Genomic DNA, 21,576 nt, shown 5'->3' with positions numbered 1-21,576 from the left:
AAGCCCAGCTGATTTGTATGGGTCCAGGTTTTCCAGCTCTTTCTGAACATCTGCTATCTGGATTTGGGTAAAGGAGAAGCTGGGGATGCTTGGGCGAGTAGCAGCGGGGGGGGGGCGGGACTGTTGGCCAAGGTTGGAGTCGCCAGGAGGAAGGCATGGCCAGCCATTGAGAAATGCTTGTTGAAGTTTTCGATTATCACGGATTTATCGGTGGTGACCGTGTTACCTAGCCTCAGTGCAGTGGGCAGCTGGGAGGAGGTGTTCTTGTTCTCCATGGACTTTACAGTATCCCAGAACTTTTTGGAGTTAGAGCTACAGGATGCAAATTTCTGCTTGAAAAAGCTGGCCTTTGCTTTCCTGACTGACTGCGTGCATTGGTTCCTGACTTCCCTGAACAGTTGCATATCGCGGGGGCTCTTCGATGCTATTGCAGTTCGCCACAGGATGTTTTTGTGCTGGTCGAGGGCAGTCAGGTCTGGAGTGAACCAAGGGATATATCTGTTCTTAGTTCTGCATTTTTTGAACGGAGCATGCTTGTCTAATATGGTGAGGAAGTAACTTTTAAAGAATGACCAGGCATCCTCAACTGACGGGATGAGGTCAATATCCTTCCAGGGTACCCGGGCCAGGTCGATTAGAAAGGCCTGCTCGCAGAAGTGTTTTAGGGAGCGTTTGACAGTGATGAGGGGTGGTCGTTTGACCGCGGACCCATAGTGGATACAGGCAATGAGGCAGTGATCGCTGAGATCTTGATTGAAGACAGCAGAGGTGTATTTGGAGGGCAAGTTGGTCAGGATAATGTCTATTAGGGTGCCCATGTTTACGGATTTAGGGTTGTACCTGGTGGGTTCCTTGATGATTTGTGTGAGATTGAGGGCATCTAGCTTAGATTGTAGGACTGCCGGGGTGTTAAGCATATCCCAGTTTAGATCACCTAACAGAACAAACTCTGAAGCTAGATGGGGAGCGATCAATTCACAGATGGTGTCCAGGGCACAGCTCGGAGCTGAGGGGGGTCGGTAGCAGGCGGCAACAGTGAGAGACTTATTTCTGGAGAGATTAATTTTTAAAATTAGAAGTTCGAACTGTTTGGGCATAGACCTGGAAAGTATGACAGAACTTTGCAGGCTATCTCTGCAGTAGATTGCAACTCCTCCCCCTTTGGCAGTTCTATCTTGACGGAAAGTGTTATAGTTGGGTATGGAAATCTCAGAATTTTTGGTGGCCTTCCTAAGCCAGCATTCAGACACGGCAAGGACATCAGGGTTGGCAGAGTGTGCTAAAGCGGTGAGTAAGACAAACTTAGGGAGGAGGCTTCTGATGTTGACATGCATGAGGCCAAGGCTTTTTCGATCACAGAAGTCAACAAATGAGGGTGCCTGGGGACATGCAGGGCCTGGGTTTACCTCCTCATCACCCGAGGAACAGAGGAGTAGTAGGATGAGGGTGCGGCTAAAGGCTATCAAAACTGGTCGCCTAGAGCGTTGGGGACAAGGAATAAAAGGAGCAGATTTATGGGCGTGGTAGAATAGATTCTGGGCATAATGTGCAGACAGGGGTATGGTGGGGCACGGGTACAGCGGAGGCAAGCCCAGGCACTGGGTGATGATAAGAGAGGTTGTATCTCTGGACATGCTGGTCTCAATGGGTGAGGTCACCGCATGTGTGGGAGGTGGGACAAAGGAGGTATCAGAGGTACGGAGAGTAGAACTACGGGGTCCATTGCAAACCAAAACAATGATAACTAGCCTGAACAACAGTATACAAGGCATATTGATATTTGAGAGAGACATACAGTAAGGCATAAAGTGATTGCAGGTCTTGATTGGGAGAGCTAGCTAAAACAACCAGTGAGATAACAGCAGCTAGTCAGCTAACACAGCAACAGCAGGTAAAAATGGCGATGACTAGGAAGAGAGGGTCGGATTAACTACACACAGAGCCTGAGTTAAAACACAGAGCCGACAGATAAAACACAAATAAACAGAATGGAGTACCGTGAATTAATGGACAGTCCAGCAGGCATCAGCTATGTAGCCAAGTGATCATAGTGTCCAGGGGGCAGCCGTAGATGGAGCAGGGAAGCCGCCACTAAGCTAGCACGCGGCGTTTAAAGTTAGTAGCCCGGGGGGTGGTCTGCTCAGACGGAGGGGGTCTGCTCAGACGGAGTCCAGCATCCCATTGTGACATAGCTACTTGGCTCTGAGACAATCATCCGCAGGAGATGTTCCCAACCAACATGTCTCTGGTACGTGCCCTCTATTCTTTAGATAGTGTTGACAGTTGGAGAAATTGCTTGAGCTACACTGAGAATTTGAAAAGTATGAAAGGCAACGGTCCAATATTCTAAAACACTGCTGTGCATACATGTACACGTTTTGTACTATGATAAATATTTTACTAAAGCAACACACATGCCCCACCCTCCTGAGGATCTATCTTTTTCAGCTGTGTATTTCCTGTGTTTGAGGGGTGCAAAATCAACTTGTCACTTAAATCTCGCTGGATTGATTGTTTTCATTTTAATCATGCGACTCTTTCATACTCTTACTTGTGCCTGTCGTTTTTAGCTCGATAATGAATTGAAAGCTCAGGCTGGTAGTCAGCTTGGTAAATCATCCTGGTTTTGTGACTTTTTTACTTACAGGCATACATTAACATATTATTTCAGATATGCAATTATGTTTTCTCAGGAAGTTGAGAAGCCACCATGTGATTCTGCTGCCTCTCAGCCAAGCTTTTTGACTAGAAGGTAACTGTCAATGATGTATTATTGTTATGTATTATTTTATATATACACTACCGTTCAAAAGTTCACTTAGCAATGTCCTTGTTTTTGAAAGAAAAGCAAATTTTTTGGTCCATTAAAATAACATCAAATTGATCAGAAATACAGTGTAGACATTGTTAATGTTGTAAATGACTATTGTATATGGAAACGGCTGATTTTTAATGGAATATCTACATAGGCGTACATAGGCCCATTATCAGCAACCATCACTCCTGTGTTCCAATGGCACGTTGTGTTAGCTAATCCAAGTTTATCATTTTAAAAAGCTAATTTATAATTAGAAAACCCTTTTGCAATTATATTAGCACAGCTGAAAATTGTTGTTCTGATTAAAGAAGCAATAAAACTGGCCTTCTTTAGACTAGTTGAGTGTCTGGATTTGTGGGTTCGTTTGAGCCAATCATTTGTGTAGTGGTAGGGGTGGTATACAGAAGATAACCCTATTTTGTAAAAGACCAAATCCATATTATGGCAAGAACAGCTCAAATAAGCAAAGAGAAACGACAGTCCATTACTTTAAGACATGAAGGTCAGTCAATTCGGAAAACGTAAAGAACTTTGAAAATTTCTTCAAGTGCAGTTGCAAAAACCATCAAGCGCTATGATGATCGCCACAGGAAAAGAAGACCCAGAGTTTCCTCTGCTGCAGAGGATAAGTTCATTAGAGTTATCAGCCTCAGAAATTGCATCCCATTAATTGCTTCACAGAGTTCAAGTAACAGATACATCTCAACATAACTGTTCAGAGGAGATTGTGTGAATCAGGCCTTCATGGTCGAATTAATGCAAAGAAACAACTACTAAAGGACACCAATAATAAGAACAGACTTGCTTGAGCCAAGGAACATGAGCAATGGACATTAGACCAGTGGAAATCTGTCCTTTTCACACGTGATTTTTCTTGACTGATTACCATTTGATTGATGTGGTGCTACGTATGTACAGTTGAAGTCGGAAGTTTACATACACTTAGGTTGTAGTCATTAAAACTAGTTTTTCAACCATTCCACAAGTTTCTTGTTGACAAACTATGGTTTTGGCAAGTCTACTTTGTGCATGACACAAAATAATTTTTCCAACAATTGTTTACAGACAGATTATTTCACTTATAATTCACTGTATCACAATTCCATTGGGTCAGAAGTTTACATACACTAAGTTGACTGTGCCTTTTAAACGGCTTGGAAAATTCCAGAAAATTATGTCATGGCTTTAGAAGCTTCAGATAGGCTAATTGACATAATATGAGTCAATTGAAGGTGTACCTGTGGATGTATTTCAAGGCCTACCTTCAAACTCAGTGCCTCTTTGCTTGACATCATGGGAAAATCAAAAGAAATCAGCCAAGACCTCAGAAAATAAATTGTAGACCTTCACAAGTCTAGTTCATCCTTTGGAGCAATTTCCAAATGCCTGAAGGTACCACGTTCATCTGTACAAACAATAGTAAGCAAGTATAAACACCATGGGAGCACGCAGCCGTCATACCGCTCAGGAAGGAGACCCATTCTGTCTCCTAGAGATGAACGTACTTTGATGCGAAAAGTGCAAATCAATTCCAGAACAACAGCAAAGGACCTTGTGAAGATGCTGGAGGAAACAGGTACAAAAGTATCTATATCCACAGTAAAACGAGTCCTATATCGACATATCCTGAAAAGTCGCTAAGCAAGGAAGAAGCCACTGCTCCAAAACCACCATAAAAAAAACAGTGGTTTGCAACTGCACATGGGGACAAAGATTGTACTTTTTTGGAGAAATGTCCTCTGGTCTGATGAAACAAAAATAGAACTGTTTGGCCATAATGACCATCGTTATGTTTGGAGGAAAAAGGGGGTGCTTTGCTGCAGGAGGAACTGGTACACTTCACAAAATAGATGGCATCATGAGGGAGGAGAATTATGTGGATATATTGAAGCAACATCTCAAGACATCAGTCAGGAAGTTAAAGCTTGGTCGCAAATGGGTCTTCCAAATGGACAATGATCCCAAGCATACTTCCAATGCTGTGGCAAAATGGCTTAAGGACAACAAAGTCAAGGTATTGGAGTGGCCATCACAAAGCCCTGACCTCAATCCCATTGAAAATTTGTGGGCAGAACTGAAAAAGCGTGTGCGAGCAAGGAGGCCTATAAACCTGACTCAGTTACACCAGCTCTGTCAGGAGGAATGGGCCAAAATTCACCAAACTTATTGTGGGAAGCTTGTGGAAGGCTACCCGAAACGTTTGACCCAAGTTAAACAATTTAAAGGCAATGCTACCAAATACTAATTGAGTGTATGTAAACTTCTGACCCACTTGGAATGTGATGAAAGAAATTAAAGCTGAAATAAATCATTCTCTCTACTATTATTCTGACATTTCACATTCTTAATATAAAGTGATCTTAACTAACCTAAGACAGGGAATTTTTACTAGTATTAAACATCAGGAATTGTGAAAAACTGAGTTTAAATGTATTTGGCTGAGGTGTATGTAAACTTCAGACTTCAAATGTATCTCATATCATTTGAAAGAGCTGTTTCTCAGCTTTCAAAATATGTTAAATGTTTTCATATATGGTTTGACACCAGCTAATTATGCTAATGCATGCACACATAGGTCATTTTCTCATTAATTCAGGTATTCCAAAACTCTCTTGCCAGTGATGTAACAATGCCAATATGGTGATTTACAATTACAACAGGTCGTTATCAATAAAACGTCACAACATAATTTAGATTTGGCAGCTGGGGGGCAAGGAGACCACCAGCTCCGCTGAAACCACTGACAAACACATGCCGTTTTCAAGGGATTGTTAAATAAATGTTTTAACTATTTGGTTTTAATATCATCACCTCTTGAAGAGCATAGTCAGAACTACACATTTCCAATTATTCCACATTTAGCTCTATGATCAGCATTGTACAGCAAGTAACGGCATGCTTTTTATGATAAGTAAACATCAATTGATGTTTGAGGGTAGCCGATCCAATGTGTCATTTAGCTTGCGTCATCAGAGATTAGGCTTTTGGAAAGAACTTGACATCGGCAAGTCCTCGTCCTGGTGAAGTTGTCAGTCGGACTAATGTCATCAGCACTGTAGATGGCAAGCAAATCAAACAATATTTGGATATTGTCATCTTTATAGCCTTCGTTTCTCTCCAAATTGGTACACTATGTTACCCGTTTCCCCCAGAAAGCCTATAATTGTCACTCTCCCTTTCGTTGTCTCTCTTTGCCTTTCTCCTGTGGTGGTCATTGTCATGGCAGTATTGAACTGTCCATGGTACCTGTACCGACAGCATCTGTCACAACCTGAGAACAAGCTGAGAACAGTAGTTGTTGTTTGATGTGTGACAGTGTCAGCAGTAGTACAGTTGATTTTTTTAAACATTAGTACTACATTACATTTTTGCAGTGTCAAAATTCAGCGATCTCAATGCTGCAATCCGAACTGAGAGCCAAACAGTGATCAAATGGCTTTTCTACTGATCTATGATCTCTCTGAGGTCAATGTGCATATGTATGCAACCCCATTGAGTACAACGTTTTGGATCTTCAAAACAATGCTGTACTCTCTTGTTTTGTGTAGGCTTTGGTTGCACTATCCACTGCACATCACTCAGAGTGAATTCAACAACATAGCATTGTCTGTTATAGTGTTAAATTGGTCTAAACTTAACAGGTACAGAAATAGCAACAGTAATGCTCCCTAAAAACAGTTAAGGGGAATTTAGATCTAGCTAACTCGGAAGAATTAAGTAGCCTGCCGTTTCTTATAAGTGAATTCAAATTCGGAGCATGTCGGGTGTGGTTTGGAGGCTGAAATTCTTCCGGATAATCTGATGGTCTCATTGTTTCGACCTCCTTTGACACTTGCCAATCACCACAGAACGCAGGGTGTTCCCAAAGCATACTTGTTGGTGCCCACATGGAGAGAAAGTGCACTGTTGAATTTGATGAAATGCAGGCGATATCCTCATTTGATTTCTCCTCCCCGTAAAATGTTGTGGGTAACAATGCAACGCATCAGATTAGGGGAGACCGGGTTGGTCTAAATTGCTAGTTGGGTCATGGGGTGGGGGAAATCCAATGAGTTGGTTCTGAGGCTGTTGGAGCTGACTGATAGTTGTTGGTTGTATTTAAATTGAGCTTTCGCGTTACCTCATTGTCATAGCACAGCACATAATACTCTGTGTGTATATTCTCCATCTAAGTTATAGTCTCTCTGTGGATACACTTTCTATCAACAGTTAAGAGCAACCTGGAGATCATCTAGACTAGCCCTATTATCACTCACATGGAGAGAAAGAGAGAGATTGTAAGAGAGAGTATGAATGAGAAAGTGGTGCACTGTGCCATAAGACCGCCTCCTCCACTTAATATTCTTTATTCCGTTAATGGACCCTGCCTCAGTAATTGATGGCCAGTTTGTGGGTGGATGTTGACTTTGTCGTAACCCGGCACAAGAGAGGGGTGGATATAGAAACGTACAGAGTTTCTTATGCTGGTGTAATCACTTCAATTAATCATAGTTAAGCATATTAAAAGCGCCAATCTGCATGAAAATTTGATTTCTCGCTGTGGGTACTGGTGCTGGCATTGGTATTCCACTAAAGGTGAACTCTGAGCTACATGTGAAACTACACTTCCACTTTATAACCAGTAGGTGGAGCTATGAGTCACTAGAAATCCAGAGGTTTGCATACTTTTATCTGTTCAAGTGATACGTGCCTTTTCCACTGGGAGTTGAGTAGAACCAGTGTAGCAAAAGTGTGTGTGTGTATTCTGCTTTATTACAAGTGTGTACATGCAGTGCAGCAGGGATTCTCTTCAAGTGTGTGTTCAGTACAGAACAGGTAAACAAATCAATACTGGGCAGGAAGCGTGTGTGATTAGGTTGTAGTATATCTGTTATATTGAAATGACACAAGGCCATGTGTCTATGCCTTTATACTGTGAGGGAATGATTATGTTGACATCTGCAGAGCCACCCCTCACCTTTCACAGACATGCCCAACACACACACACACACACACACACACACACACACACATTAGCTGCCCTAGCGTTCACCCAGGGGGTAATTGACTGTCTGTGTAATTGACTGTCAGCTGAAGAGGTCTGATGGCCCCTCCAAGGTGTCTCTCATAAGTCTGGGTAAATCCAGGGGGAGGAGATGGAGAGAGGGAAGAGAGAGAGCAAGGGGGGTAAAAGGCAATGGATGGATGGATGAATGGAAGATGGAGTGAGTGTAATCAAACCATAGGGAGAAGGTCAATGGAGGAAAGCCCACTCACTGCATCCCAATCTCTCCCTCACCTTCTCTCTCTTTACCCCTTCGAGAGTCATTGAATAACATAATTACTAGACCTGGAAATCATTCCTTTGCTCACAAGCCATTGTCCTCATAATGATGTCTACCAGGGTAAACTATAGGAAAGTACATTTTTTCAGCACTTGGAGAAGGGTGGAAAAGGGTCACCGCAGATGATTCAGAAGAGGAACACAGAGAAGAGCGGGATGCACACACACACACACACACACACACACACACACACACACACACACACACACACACACACACACACACACACACACACACACACAGCCAAGTGTTGCCCTGCCTTCACTACTCTTATTCCAGGTCATCTAGAATCAGTCTGGGGAAAATCATAGCGGGAGAGAAAGAAAGAATAAGGTTGCCTTTTTAAGTTCAGAAAAGAGGATATTACCTTCTGAATCAAATCTTTAGAAAATTGGGCTGAAGATTGTCAGTGTATTCTAAAGGCAAAGTGGAGCGAAGAGAGAGATGAGTGATTTAGACCAGCAAGCCCATAAATAAGTGAAATATGGCAGAGAAATTGAGACTCAAGATGGAATCCACAAATTCTAACCAAATAAAAAAGTTGAATGGTTGTGAAAACGCAGGGACGGTTGTGATTCACTGCTGTTTTAATGAGGCTGTTGTTAGAGACCGGTCAGAAAGATAGGGCTCCAGAAAGATGACCTTCTCTCCTCTATCTAATGTACTCTCTTTTCCTCCCTTATACTTCTCAACATTCCTTCCCAAGACCTATTTTCTCATTCAGTTTATTTTACTGTTCTCCTCTCATCTCCTCTCCTCTCCTCTCCTCTCCTCTCCTCTCCTCTCCTCTCGTCCCTTCCTTCCTTCCTTCCTTCCTTCCTTCCTTCCTCTGTTCCAATCTTTTTGAAACCAGGCCCAGGCTTCACCAGGCTGCCACTAAGCAGTATGTGGGTATCTGTCTTGCAGAGTTATTTTAGGATGCACTCCTGTATCTGTCGTACATTGAGCAGTAACAGATTGCATTGAGGCTTAAAGAAAGAGGATAACTCAGCCTCATCCCACATTGCAAGATGGAGAGACATTTATCATCCTCTACATGGGTACTTGGGAGTGAACATGTCCTATTTCTCTGCTAGGCTCTCAAAATAATTTTAGATAGATTTGAAATAAGAGTTCTGTCGGCGCATTTGCCAAATTTTAATGGCTGTTTGTGTGTGCGTTGAAGTGAAAACAAGATGCAGTCTATCCATCAATATCTATCCATTCATCTCATCTGCCCTACTGTAGCCTCATATGTTTCTTTCACAAGATGAATGTGGTGTGTCAGGGAAGGGTTATGTGTCGTTTTATTTGACTTTAACTTTCAAGGTCTCTGATTGTTCTATGTGTTTAAAAGCTGTAGGGTAGATAGTGTGTGTGTGTGTGTTTCTCCTGGAGTCTGAGCTTGTCTTTGGCATCTGTTCCATAGTTTTGAACTGAACAAATTTACATCCTGATAAGAACAAGGAAAAGTACGTCAGTTGAGGTTTGTCAGCAGAGCGGTGAGGATACAATCAGACCATTTCTGAGAACTTCCACCTGGAACATGATGACCTTTCAAGTGATTCAAGGCACATACTGTATATGGAATGGCAACAATTAAATGAAATGAACAACTTTATAGAGTAGTTCTTTAATACTACACTGAACGAAAATATAAACACAACATGCAACAATTTCTAGTATTTTACTGAGTTACAGTTCATATACAGTGCATTCGGTAAGTATTCACACCCCTTGACCTTTTCCAGATGTTGTTACATTACAACCTTATTCTAAAATGGATTAAATAAATGTCTTTCCTCAACAATCTACATTTTTGCAAATGTATTAAAAATAAAAAACATACTTATTTACAAGTATTCAAATCAGGTGCTGTTTCCATTGATCATCCTTGAGATGTTTTTAGAACTTGATTAAAATCTATATAAGGTCCCACAGTTGACATGCATGTCAAAGCAAAAACCAAGCCATTATGTCAAAGGAATTGTCCGTAGAGCTCCGAGACAGGATTGTGTCGAGGCACATATCTGGGGCATTGAAGGACTCCAGGAACACAGTGGCCTCCATCATTCTTAAATGGAAGAAGTTTGGAACCACCATGACTCTTCCTGGAGCTGGCCGCCCGGCCATACTGAGTAATCAGGGGAGAAGGGCGGTGACCAAGAACCCGATAGACACTCTAACAGAGCGCCAGATTTCCTCTGTGGAGATTGGAGAACCTTCTAGAAGGACAACAATCTCTGCAGCATTCCACCAACCAGGCCTTTATGGTAGAATGGCTAGACGGAAGCCCCTCAGTAAAAAGGACATGACAGCCCGCTTGAACTTTGCCAAAAGGCACCTAAAGGACTCTCAGACCGTGATAAATAATATTCTCTTGTCTGATGAAACCAAGATTGAACTATTTGGCCTGAATGCCAAGCATCACGTCGGCAGGAAACCTGGCACCATCCCTTCGCTAAAGCATGGTGGAGGCAGCATCATGGGAGACTCGTCAGGATTGAGGGAAAGATGAACGGAGCGAAGTACAGAGAGATCCTTGATGAAAACCTGCTCTAGAGCATTCAGGACCTTAGACTGGGGCGAAGCTTCACCTTCCAATAGGACAACAATCCTAAGCACACAGCCAAGACAACACAGGAGTGTCTTCAGGACAAGTGTCTGAATGTCATCGTGTCCCAGCCAGAGCCCGGACTTGAACCCGATTGTTATTTCATAGTTTTGATGTCTTCACTATTGTTCTAAATAGTAAAAATAAAGAAATACCTTGGTATGAGTATGTGTCCAGACGTTTGACTGGTACTGTATGTAAATGTGATTAATTTGCAAAAATGTCTAAAAACCTATTTTTGCTTTGTCATTATGGGATATTGTGTGTAGATTGATGAGGGGAAATAAACAATTTTATACATTTTAGAATAAGGCTGTAACGTAACAATGTGGAAAAAGTCAAGTGGTCTGAATACTTTACGAATGCACGGTAAGGAAATCAGTCAATTTAAATAAATCATTAGGCCCTAATCTATTTATTTCACATGACTGGACAGGAGTGCAGCCATGGGTAGGCCTTGGAAGGCATAGGCCCACACATTTGGCAGTAAGGCCCAGCCAATCAGTATAATTTTTTCCCCACAAAAAGGCTTTAATACAGACAGAAATAGTTCTCAGCAGCCGCAAACTATCCTGGGCTAATGTGGTTACACGTGGTGTGCGGTTGTGAGGCCAGTTGGACGTAATGCCAAATTCTCTAAAATTATGTTGGAGGCGGCTTATGGTAGAGAAATTAACATTCACATCTCTGGCAACAGCTGTGGTGTACATTCCTTCAGTCAGCATGCCAATTGCACATTCCCTCAAAACTTGTCACATTGTGTTGTGTGACAAAACTGCACATTTTAAAGTGGCCTTTTATTGTCCCCAGCACTAAGTGCACCTGTGCAATGATCATGTTGTTTAGTCCGTTTTTTGATATGCCACACCTGTCAGGTGGATGAATTATCTTGCCAAAGGAGAAATGCTCATTAAACAATTTGTGCACAACGTTTGAGGGAAATAAGCTGTTTGTGCATATGGAACATTTCTGTGATTTTGTATTTCAGCTCATAAAACATGGGATCAACAATTTACATGTGTTAGTATATTTTTTTTCAGTGTAGATACAGTTTATACTGTATATGTATTTGCACTAGATCACTTCTCATCACTCTTCTTACCTCTAATATTGCTATGGTGGTAAATTTCTCTTGCACCAAAATAATTTTTAAGAAACATTTTTTTGTCCCACTGCTGTTGCTTGGCAGCTGGACAGGTCTTTGATGGACTAGGAGTTCTTATTCACTTTACTGGGTAATGGGCCAAATTGGCTGACAAACACTTGAGGAAGCATTCCGCCCAATCAGAGCAAAGCCTTCCTGATTGTCTGGAAATTCATTTCTGTTCCCTGTAATTTGAGAAAAGGACTGAGAGCCCTTATTGCAGTAGGGACACACACTAACACTATCACATACTCATGCGCACGCACGCACGCACGTACGCACGCACACACACACAGTCCATCACCGAAATTTCTGTTAAAATAAACTCATTTCAAAACGGAGGTGTGTTCTGTCACTCAGAAACCTGATGAGTGATGAGGTGTGTCGACCAACAGTTTTCGTCCTGACACAACGGCCCCAAACACAGACTAGACAATCGGCCATACTGTCTGTGGCAGCTCCAATGTTGGAGGCTTAAGACATATCACAGAACACCCACTGCTACAACTTCATGTAATGTAATACTTCCCCGAGCCAGACCTCTGATCTGTGTACTGTGTCTGTCTAATGCCCTCTATCATAGTGGATCAGCCATCTGTGGGGATGGTCAAGTCAGAGCACAGCAGCAATCAGTCCCTCTCATCCTGGCTCCTGCATCTGGTGTTCTCCTCTCTCTCTCTCTCTCCATCGTTCCTCCCCTCTGACCTTCCTCTGCTCTCTCTGGCTCTTATTGAGTCTGTCTTGCCTCTTCTGCTCTGCTGGATCTGTAGAGCATCAACCACTGGCTGGAGTAGCGAAGAGAGAAGGAGAGACAGAGAGAGGGCAAGAGCAGAGAGAAAAGCTGGCAAAGCTCATCAGCCCCCCTATCAGGATTAATTTCCTCCAGACCTGGCTTTGGGAAATGAATGGGTTTTAAGTTCTCCCCGCTTTTTCCCCTCTCCCGCTCTGATTGGCGTTCTATCTTCTTGTTCTCCTTCACTCTCTATCCCTGTCCTTCCCCCACTCTCTCTCTTATTCTCCATCTCTTTCCCCCACTCTCTTTCACTCTCTCCCACTCATTCTCTCACTCTCTTTCTCTCTCGTTCTCTGGATTTATTGCTCATTGTGTCTGTGCTGTTTAAATGGCCACTGTGAGGTTCCCCAACCAGCTGTTAGAAAGTGGAACAGTCAGCAGGATCTGGCCTGCCTCTCTCTGTAACGGCTTTCTTCTTCCTCCTCTGATGAGGAGTAGTAGGAAGGATCGGAAGACCAATGCGCAGCGTGGTAACTATCCATAATGACTTTTAATAGGAATGAATACAACAAAATACAAACTAACAAAGTGAAACAAAAAGGAAAACCGAAAACAGTTCTGTCTGGTGCAGACACACAAAGACTGAAAACAACCACCCACAAAACCCAACAGAAAACAGGCTACCTAAATGTGGTTCCCAATCAGGGACAACGATTGTCATCTGCCTCTGATTGAGAACCATATCAGGCCAAACACAGAAATAGAAAATCATAGAAAAACTAACATAGACAACCCACCCAACTCACGCCCTGACCATACTAAAACAAAAGACAAAACAAAGGAACTAAGGTCAGAACGTGACACTCTCGATCCCCAGCTTCCATGACTTCTCTTTCCTCTCTCCCTCCATCTCTTCTCATACTTTCCTCTCCTCCTCTTTCTTTTCACTCCTTATTTTCCCCCACTGATAGATTGCACTGTTCTGTCAGTCCCTGTTTAGAAGTTTTCTTGAGCATTTGGTCCCCCACCACCTTATGAATGGAAAAAGATACCCTGCCTTTACACTCCACAGAAAACAATGGTGGTGTCAATAATTTACTTCATGATTGTCTCAAGGAAACTTTCAGTTTGTTTCCTCAATGTTCTCATTAAAAAGTTTCCTTAGGCCCGCTCCACACTTCCCACTTCCCCTCCTCCTCCTAATAAATGGTTCATATTTAGAACCATATGCCATTAAATTGGAAGTGAGCACTTTGAAAAGGCTCAAAGCTGTCTTACTAGATCAAAACACACTTCATCACTGTGTTGATATGCCGCTTGAAGATAAAACAGCTCATTGTTCTGCAAGTTTTCACTTGTCAATTAAAATCTGCCGCTTTGCACCATCACCCTCCTCCAGTTTTCTGACTCACATACTCCAGCACACTGTCAGGTAGTTTGCCTAGAATAGCAGTTAGTGTATGAGGTCCAGTGGCACAGTACAGTGCACCACCCGACTACAGTACGGTTGGACAATGTACTCTCACCTACCTGGGACACCTTTTGTGGCAGTCTACTTTCCACGCGCTGCTTTTCGGAAGGAAGTGATACAGATGGGAAGGAGGGAGTGAAAGCCAGAGACTCTTATTGAATACATAAATAACTTCCTTGTTGCGAGCTGTGTTGTTTCGCTGCTAATGGATCTTTCCCACAACACCGTAAATCAACGCATACACACCGAGACACAACACCCCTTCGTACTCTGTGTGTGGAAGAAACACTCCTTTACAGGTAAAGGTACTACTCTGTGCTTTCCTTTTCACTCCCTGTTCCGCTCAAGGGCTTTTTCATTCTCCAACACAACAGCACAAACACTACTCAGGTGTACTCTGTCTCTGCCTCCCACTATCCCCTTTCCCCTCTCTTGTAATGGGGCAGTTACTCAACTCAGTGGGGTGGCATTAATCCCTGACTGGTGTCAAAGTCATGGAAAGTTCAAAGCTGGCTGGGCGGCCGCACTTCCTTTTTACAGTACAGTAGTGTCCGGAGCACCTTAAACTTCAGATGACTTCCCAGACTTCCAGAGCCCCACTGTGATGGCTGCTTCTGAATTTGAAATCTTGAAGTATATATATATTTTTCTCTAAAATGACTGTACTTACCTACCAGACGACAGAGGAATTCACTTTCTACATAGAGTCAATTAACTGAGTTAAATTAATCCAGCACATACTGTACTCTGCACTTACACATCTGTCATTACTGTGGGGTGAGGATCACAATGGGTCAGATCAGCTTGGCAATGGCTGACAATAACCAGACTCTCTCCCAGCCACAAAGGGTTGGAGGAGGGAACTGCCGGGTTGACAGCTCACACTCGGTTGTAAATTAAGTCGGGGAGACTCTCTCTCTTGCTCTTTTGTATCAACCAAAGGAATGTCTTTGTTCACAGACAATTTTGCCCGCCCAAAACTCTAACGTCCAAAAAGTGATAATGGAACAATATTTGTAACACAACAATGTGGTATATGGTCAGTGGGGAGATGTAGAAAACTAATATCATATTGTTTTTCATTTTGTGATGTTATTAAAAACTGTATTGACCAAATACTGTAACTTGGAAAGGATATCCCATTTATCTTTATCTGTCAAGTTGTCATTCAATACTTTGTGCAAATGATATTAAAAAAATACGAACGTGTTTTTGTTAAGATACGAATGTGATTTTAGGAGTCATAAGAGATAACTTCTAATCATATCCTTTTCACATTAAATAGCCATGCCCCGAGGGAGGCCAGAGAGCTTGTCAGCATGACGGAATGCCCCTTTTTACCAAGAGTGCATAAAGGCTTGGAAGAGGAATCAACCTTTAGACCAGGAAATGTGAGGCGTAGAGCTACACGTTTGAAATGGGGAGAAGGGCGGTAATATGAGGTGAAGAAAATTAACTTATCAGACCAGGACATGGCCAATCTGCAGCTTTACGTGTAAAGTGGTTCAAACTCTGATTATCCACACGAGGTGGAGAAAGGAGAACTCCCCTCTCAGACAATCACTAAGAGGAAGTTCTGAGGAAACATCGCATGGAGACCGGACAAGAAGGACATTGTGACCTCTGGTGGGCAATCAGAGTGTGTACAAGTAACCCACAGGAAAGGCCCACCAACAACTTTCCGAGAAGGCTTGGTTCCGACCGAGATAAACAACGAGCAAAGGCATTTCACATATAAATACATTCATTATTTCTTATTCCAAACGGACGGTGGTTCATAAGCAAAGTATATGATTAATGTGAGGACAGTCCTAGAATGTATCTGCGATAAGTGTCCTTTATCTCTATCCCCCCCTTCCATCTATGTTGTAACAAGCCGTCATATCTTTTTAGTCCACTATGGACCTTTGTCTCATGTAAAGGGTGTATGTTTATTCTGTGTTATTATTTAGCTAGCTAGTAAATAAATAATTAAACCAATTTGTGTAGTACTGAATAATGAGCTAGGCTGGGGTTTTTGCAGATTCAAGAATGTTACGAATGGTCAGAATTATAATTTGATAATAGGTAATGAGATAAGATTACTGTTTATCGATGTTATACGTAAAGACCTTATACAGTTTAATTCGGGAGATGATAACTCTCTAAACAACTTTTTCCGTGGTGCCCCAAATCCGAATGAGTTAATTGTTACATGATCAATGTAATCGTATAACAATTAGACATAGTTAGTGGATTAAATAAATAACAGTCATCAGGTTAATGAAAGTAAAGTCACAACACATCCTTCCTGCTATTCATTTAGTGCAGCTGTGGCATCCTAACCACTCCTTCTTAACTTCTACACCTAAGGTTTCCTCATTTAATTAACTGGCCTTTCACTGAACATGGTGTGGAGGCTGAAGTAATGAGTCCGATTGATTCACACGGTGATAGTTCATCCCTGGTCTTTGTTAGGGGGGCTGACCTGAGCCTGATCCCATCTCTCTTCTCTCTCTGCAGGGTGACACTCACACCTTGGTCCCTCCTCACCCGGCTCTCCATGCCTCACTAACCCCGGGAACGGAGTTAGCAATTGCTGAAGCCCTCAGGCGGAAAAGGTTCATTACAGGGAGGAGCTAGTTAGTGAACCTTGACCTCTGTCAAATGCAGCCATCATCTCCATAGGTGTAGTCCCCTCTGCAGGCTGTGTAGAGTTATTTATAACAGGTCCAAGTTTATCTCACTCTCTGTCTCTGTCTATCTCTCTCTTGTTCACACTCTGTTTCTTTATCTCCCTCTTCACACTTGGACTCTCTCTCTTTCTCCCCCCTTCTCTCTCCACACAGAAGCTGTCCAGCACTGTAATTACCGTAGAGAGAGATACAGGGAGAGGTAGAGAGGGGTGGGGTCAGAGGTGACGTGAGCATTGGTCCTCGTGGCAGAGCATGCCGCCATTAATGATGTATGAATGGAGAGTACCAGCGGGACCTGCCAAGAAGAGATAGTAATGACGGGGAGCTAATTAGCGTTTAGTAAAATGCCTCTACCGCCGCACGCTTCTTTCTCACTGACCTTATAGCGACTCTCTTCACTGGTCTCTGTCTCCCTGCGTACAGGCTGTCAATCAGCCGCTCAGAACTGATGACCTTGTCATTCTGTTAGTAGGAGGCTATGTTAGGGCTATAGCTACTGGGTTCCCTAGCCATTTACAGTACACAGCAGAAAAGCCAATGACTAGCTCACTGTACTTTATGTATGATATCTACAACAGAGCGGTGTGGCAAATATTGTATTATTACCTCTTGTTGTAGGATATTTGTGAATTATACTGAAGTTACTAGTTACTAATGTGTTTTGACAATCATGTTGGGAAATCCTAGTCTAATAATAAAATATAACCCATACGTAACTAGACAACAAACAAGCAATTCAAAACATATATGACACAGGTCAAGGCAACTTTCCTGACACAAATGTAACAACCTCTACTATTTGAGCTGATACGTAACTTCCTTTTCTCCACAGTGAGTCACAGTCAGCTACACAATAGCATTGAGGCAGTAGCTAGAAAAAGGTAGGCTAAGTGCTTTTCCCAAGAATTCACCTCCCTTTATCATTCACAGAACCAATAGATAAGTAATATACTGTACTGTATGATCTTCACTGAAAAAAATATGTTTCTGACTTCACTGTTTTTTATATTCACTTCTTTTCACATGGGAACATTTTACTGCAGTAAAATAGAGGTGGGTATGACACTATATATTACTCTGTATAGATGTTCTATTTGGTCTGAAAAACCAAAACCTACAACTTCCAAAGGTGATAAAATGCTGTTGCTCTCCCTTCTATGGCTAGCTTGATAATGAATGAAGTAACCTAAATAAGTTAGTTCTCAAAGTCATTAGCACACAGTTCTGACAAGGTTGAAGGTTGACTTTCCCATCACCACTGTTTGTGATGACTAAGGTTATTTTACCCCCCCCCACCCGGTCCACTAATATCCTGGTCAGGCTGTGGGTCAGCCCCTTTCCTCTAAACCTACACACACTCATTAAAATAGGCTGTAGAAAATTCAGAATAAAACCGCTGAGTCTAGCTTGTCTGGCATGTGGCAGGGCTGAAAGGAGGAACATCTCAGAATGGAGAAACAGCTTCGTCTTTGTCAAGGCTAGGCAGTCCTCTGGAGGTGACACTATCACGGACACTTAAAGATGCAAGCTTAGTAGTTTTACTATCCCTCCTCCTCCGTCTGCCCTGAATCTTACGAGGTCAGAGCCCTCATTTGCACAACCTCGTCCACTGCATAAGCGAAGGAGGAACCTGCATGTTCCCAGCTATTAAAATGTGTATGGTCATTGACATTAAAAACACTCATTGATAAGTAGAAACTATGGAGCAGTGTAGCTGATTTTAGGCTCTGAGAAATTAACATTATTACAGTTAAACAAAGCTAAAAACATTATCTTCATAATATTCGATTAGTCATATATCAACAAGGGATGGACAAGGAATGCCACTAACAAGAGAGAGGGTGGTGGTTTTCAAATAATGACCTCCCACACGGAAACAATCCAAAGCCTCTCTCTCACAGTCTGAGTTCATGACCCTACCAGGACAGAGCCGTCTCTAACCTTTCCACCAATCCTACACATTTTTGCAATACGTAGAAACAATGTTGCAGTTTTAAAGCTACTTTCCTGCAATTCAATTTTGCTATGGGTCGGAGAGAAACATTTCTAAACATTTTAGCTTGACTTATACCATGTTCATACGATATCTCGGTAACTAACAAAATCAATGCACTACCACATTTTGAAATTGAAACATTGTGTATTCTAACTCCCAACAGTAACTAGAGACTCCGACTTAGTTACTTTTTGGGGGGTTGGGGGCCCCCTAGCGGCTGCGGGGCCCTACGCACTGCACATAGTCTGCATATAGGCGAGGTGGCGGTACCGGAGTGCCAAGTCTAGGACAAAAAGGCTTCTAAACAGTTTTTACCCCCAAGCCATAAGACTCCTGAACAGGTGACCAAATGGTTACCCGGACTATTTGCGCTGTGTGCCCCCCCAACCCCTCTTTTACGCTGCTGCTACTCTCTGTTTATCTTATATGCATAGTCACTTTAACTATACATTCATGTACATACTACCTAAATTGGCCCGACCAACCAGTGCTCCTGCACATTGGCTAACCGGGCTATCTGCACTGTGTCCCATCACCCGCCAACCCCTCTTTTTACGCTTCTGATACTCTCTGTTCATCATATATGCATAGTCACTTTAACGATACCTACATGTACATACTACCTCAATCAGCCTGACTAACCGGTGTCTGTATATAGCCTTGCTACTCTTTTTTCAAATGTATTTTTAATGTTGTTTTATTTCTTTACTTACACACACACACACACACACACACACACACACACACACACACACACACACACACACACACACACACACACACACACACACACACCTTTTTTCCCGGCACCATTGGTTAGAGCCTGTAAGTAAGCATTTCACTCTAAGGTCTACACCTGTTGTATTCGGCGCACGTGACAAATAAACTTTGATTTGATTTGGCACTTGATATAGATGTGTTTGGGGGCACTTAGAAATGTCCTTGTTTTTAAAAGAAAAGCACATTTTTGTGCATTAAAATAACATCAAATTAATCAGAAATACAGTGTAGACATTGCTAATGTTGTAAATGAGTATTGTAGCTGGAAACGGCAGATTTTTTTAATGGAATATCTACATATGCGTACAGAGGCCCCTTATCAGCAACCATCACTCATGTGTTCCAATGGCACGCTGTGTTAGCTAATCCAAGTTTATAATTTTAAAAGGCTAATTGATCATTAGAAAACCCTTTTGCAAATATTTTAGCACAGCTGAAACTATTGTTCTGATTAAAGAAGCAATAAAACTGGCCTTCTTTAGACTAGTTGAGTATCTGGAGCATCAGCATTTGTGGTTTTGATTACAGGCTCAAAATGGCCAGAAACAAAGACCTTTCTTCTGAAACTCGTCAGTCTATTCTTGTTCTGAGAAATGTAGGCTATTCCATGAGAGAAATTGCCAAGGAACTGAAGTTCTCGTACAACGCTGTGTACTACTCCCTTCACAAAACAGAGCAAACTGGCTCTAACCAGAATAGAAAGAGGAATGGGAGGCCTTGGTGCACAACTGAGCAAGAGGACAAGTACATTAGAGTGTCTAGTTTGAGAAACAGACACCTCACAAGTCCTCAACTGGCAGCTTCATTAAATAGTACCTGCAAAACACCAGTCTCAACGTCAACAGTGAAGAGGCAACTGGCTGGAGCACCTCCAGGGCACCGGTGTTCACTCCACATGAGTGAGTGGTGGCTGGACCGGCGGCCGTGACACCCATGCCAATTAAGGATGCTGCACCGCCTGATATACAGGATATTTCTGGTTGATCCTGTGGTACTTAGGGAGGGGAGATGAAGTCCACGCATTGGGGTGCCTCAAGTAGCCAGGCAAAGGCTGGGGAGCTGGTGAGTTCTGGACAGGAGGGGGACTCAGGACCGCCGCTGCAAGGCCTGTGTGCCTCCGTAGTGCCATGTATTCCTACTGTTGACACCTGAGTTGCTCCAGGCTCTGTTCCCTGACGGTGACAATGTGACAGTAGGCAGACAGAACCCCCATGACGGGCCTCTCCATGGCCTCGATGTGCTGGACGTCCCAGTCCTTCCCTTCTCGCCAGCGTGTGTGCCTGGTCTGGGAGATGGCATGTGGCATTAACTGCATGCTATCGCTACTGGCTCGAACGACCATGAAAAAGTGTGCCACAAACTGATGGTGGTCTCGAAAGAAGTGCCAGTTTAGAATTTCGGTACAACTGTCCCAGCGTTCCGGTTAGAGGACGGAAATGACCAGTTTGAGACCGGTGTATAGAACATATGTTTATCCAGCAGACAGGAAGTGGACTAGTGAAAGAGTATAATAATAGGTTTTTCTGTAATGGATGCACTAACATAGGGAAAGTCCAGTGGAGGATGGGGTCCATAGTTGAGTGGTCTAGCTGTGTGAATGTCCTATTAAGTACATTACTGTCATTTAAAAAAAAAAATGGTGAAAAATAAGCAAAAATAGCTTTTTAGCAAAGAGCAATTTCTCAAGCAAGAATTTAGCTCAAACTGTCTGAGAGTGGTCTGAGTGGGGAGGGGAAAACTGAAAACGAGCTATTATTGTCAGAGATTTGAAACCCTCTTTTTTGTTGTCTATAAACCCTTTACACTCATACCCATATATGGGTTGAGAATCGCAGATTTGGGCACTTATAAGAGCCTAAATTGGAACGTACAGTTGAAGTCAGAAGTTTACATACACCTTAGCCAAATACATTTAAACTCAGTTTTTCACAATTCCTGACATTCAATCCTAGTAAAAATTCCCTGTCTTAGGTCAGTTAGGATCACAACTTTATTTTAAGAATGTGAAATGTCAGAATAATAGTAGAGAGAAGGATTTATTT

This window comes from Salvelinus fontinalis, chromosome 4, assembly GCF_029448725.1.
Source record: "Salvelinus fontinalis isolate EN_2023a chromosome 4, ASM2944872v1, whole genome shotgun sequence".
NCBI lineage: Eukaryota > Metazoa > Chordata > Actinopteri > Salmoniformes > Salmonidae > Salvelinus > Salvelinus fontinalis.
This window is presented reverse-complemented; position numbering follows the sequence as displayed.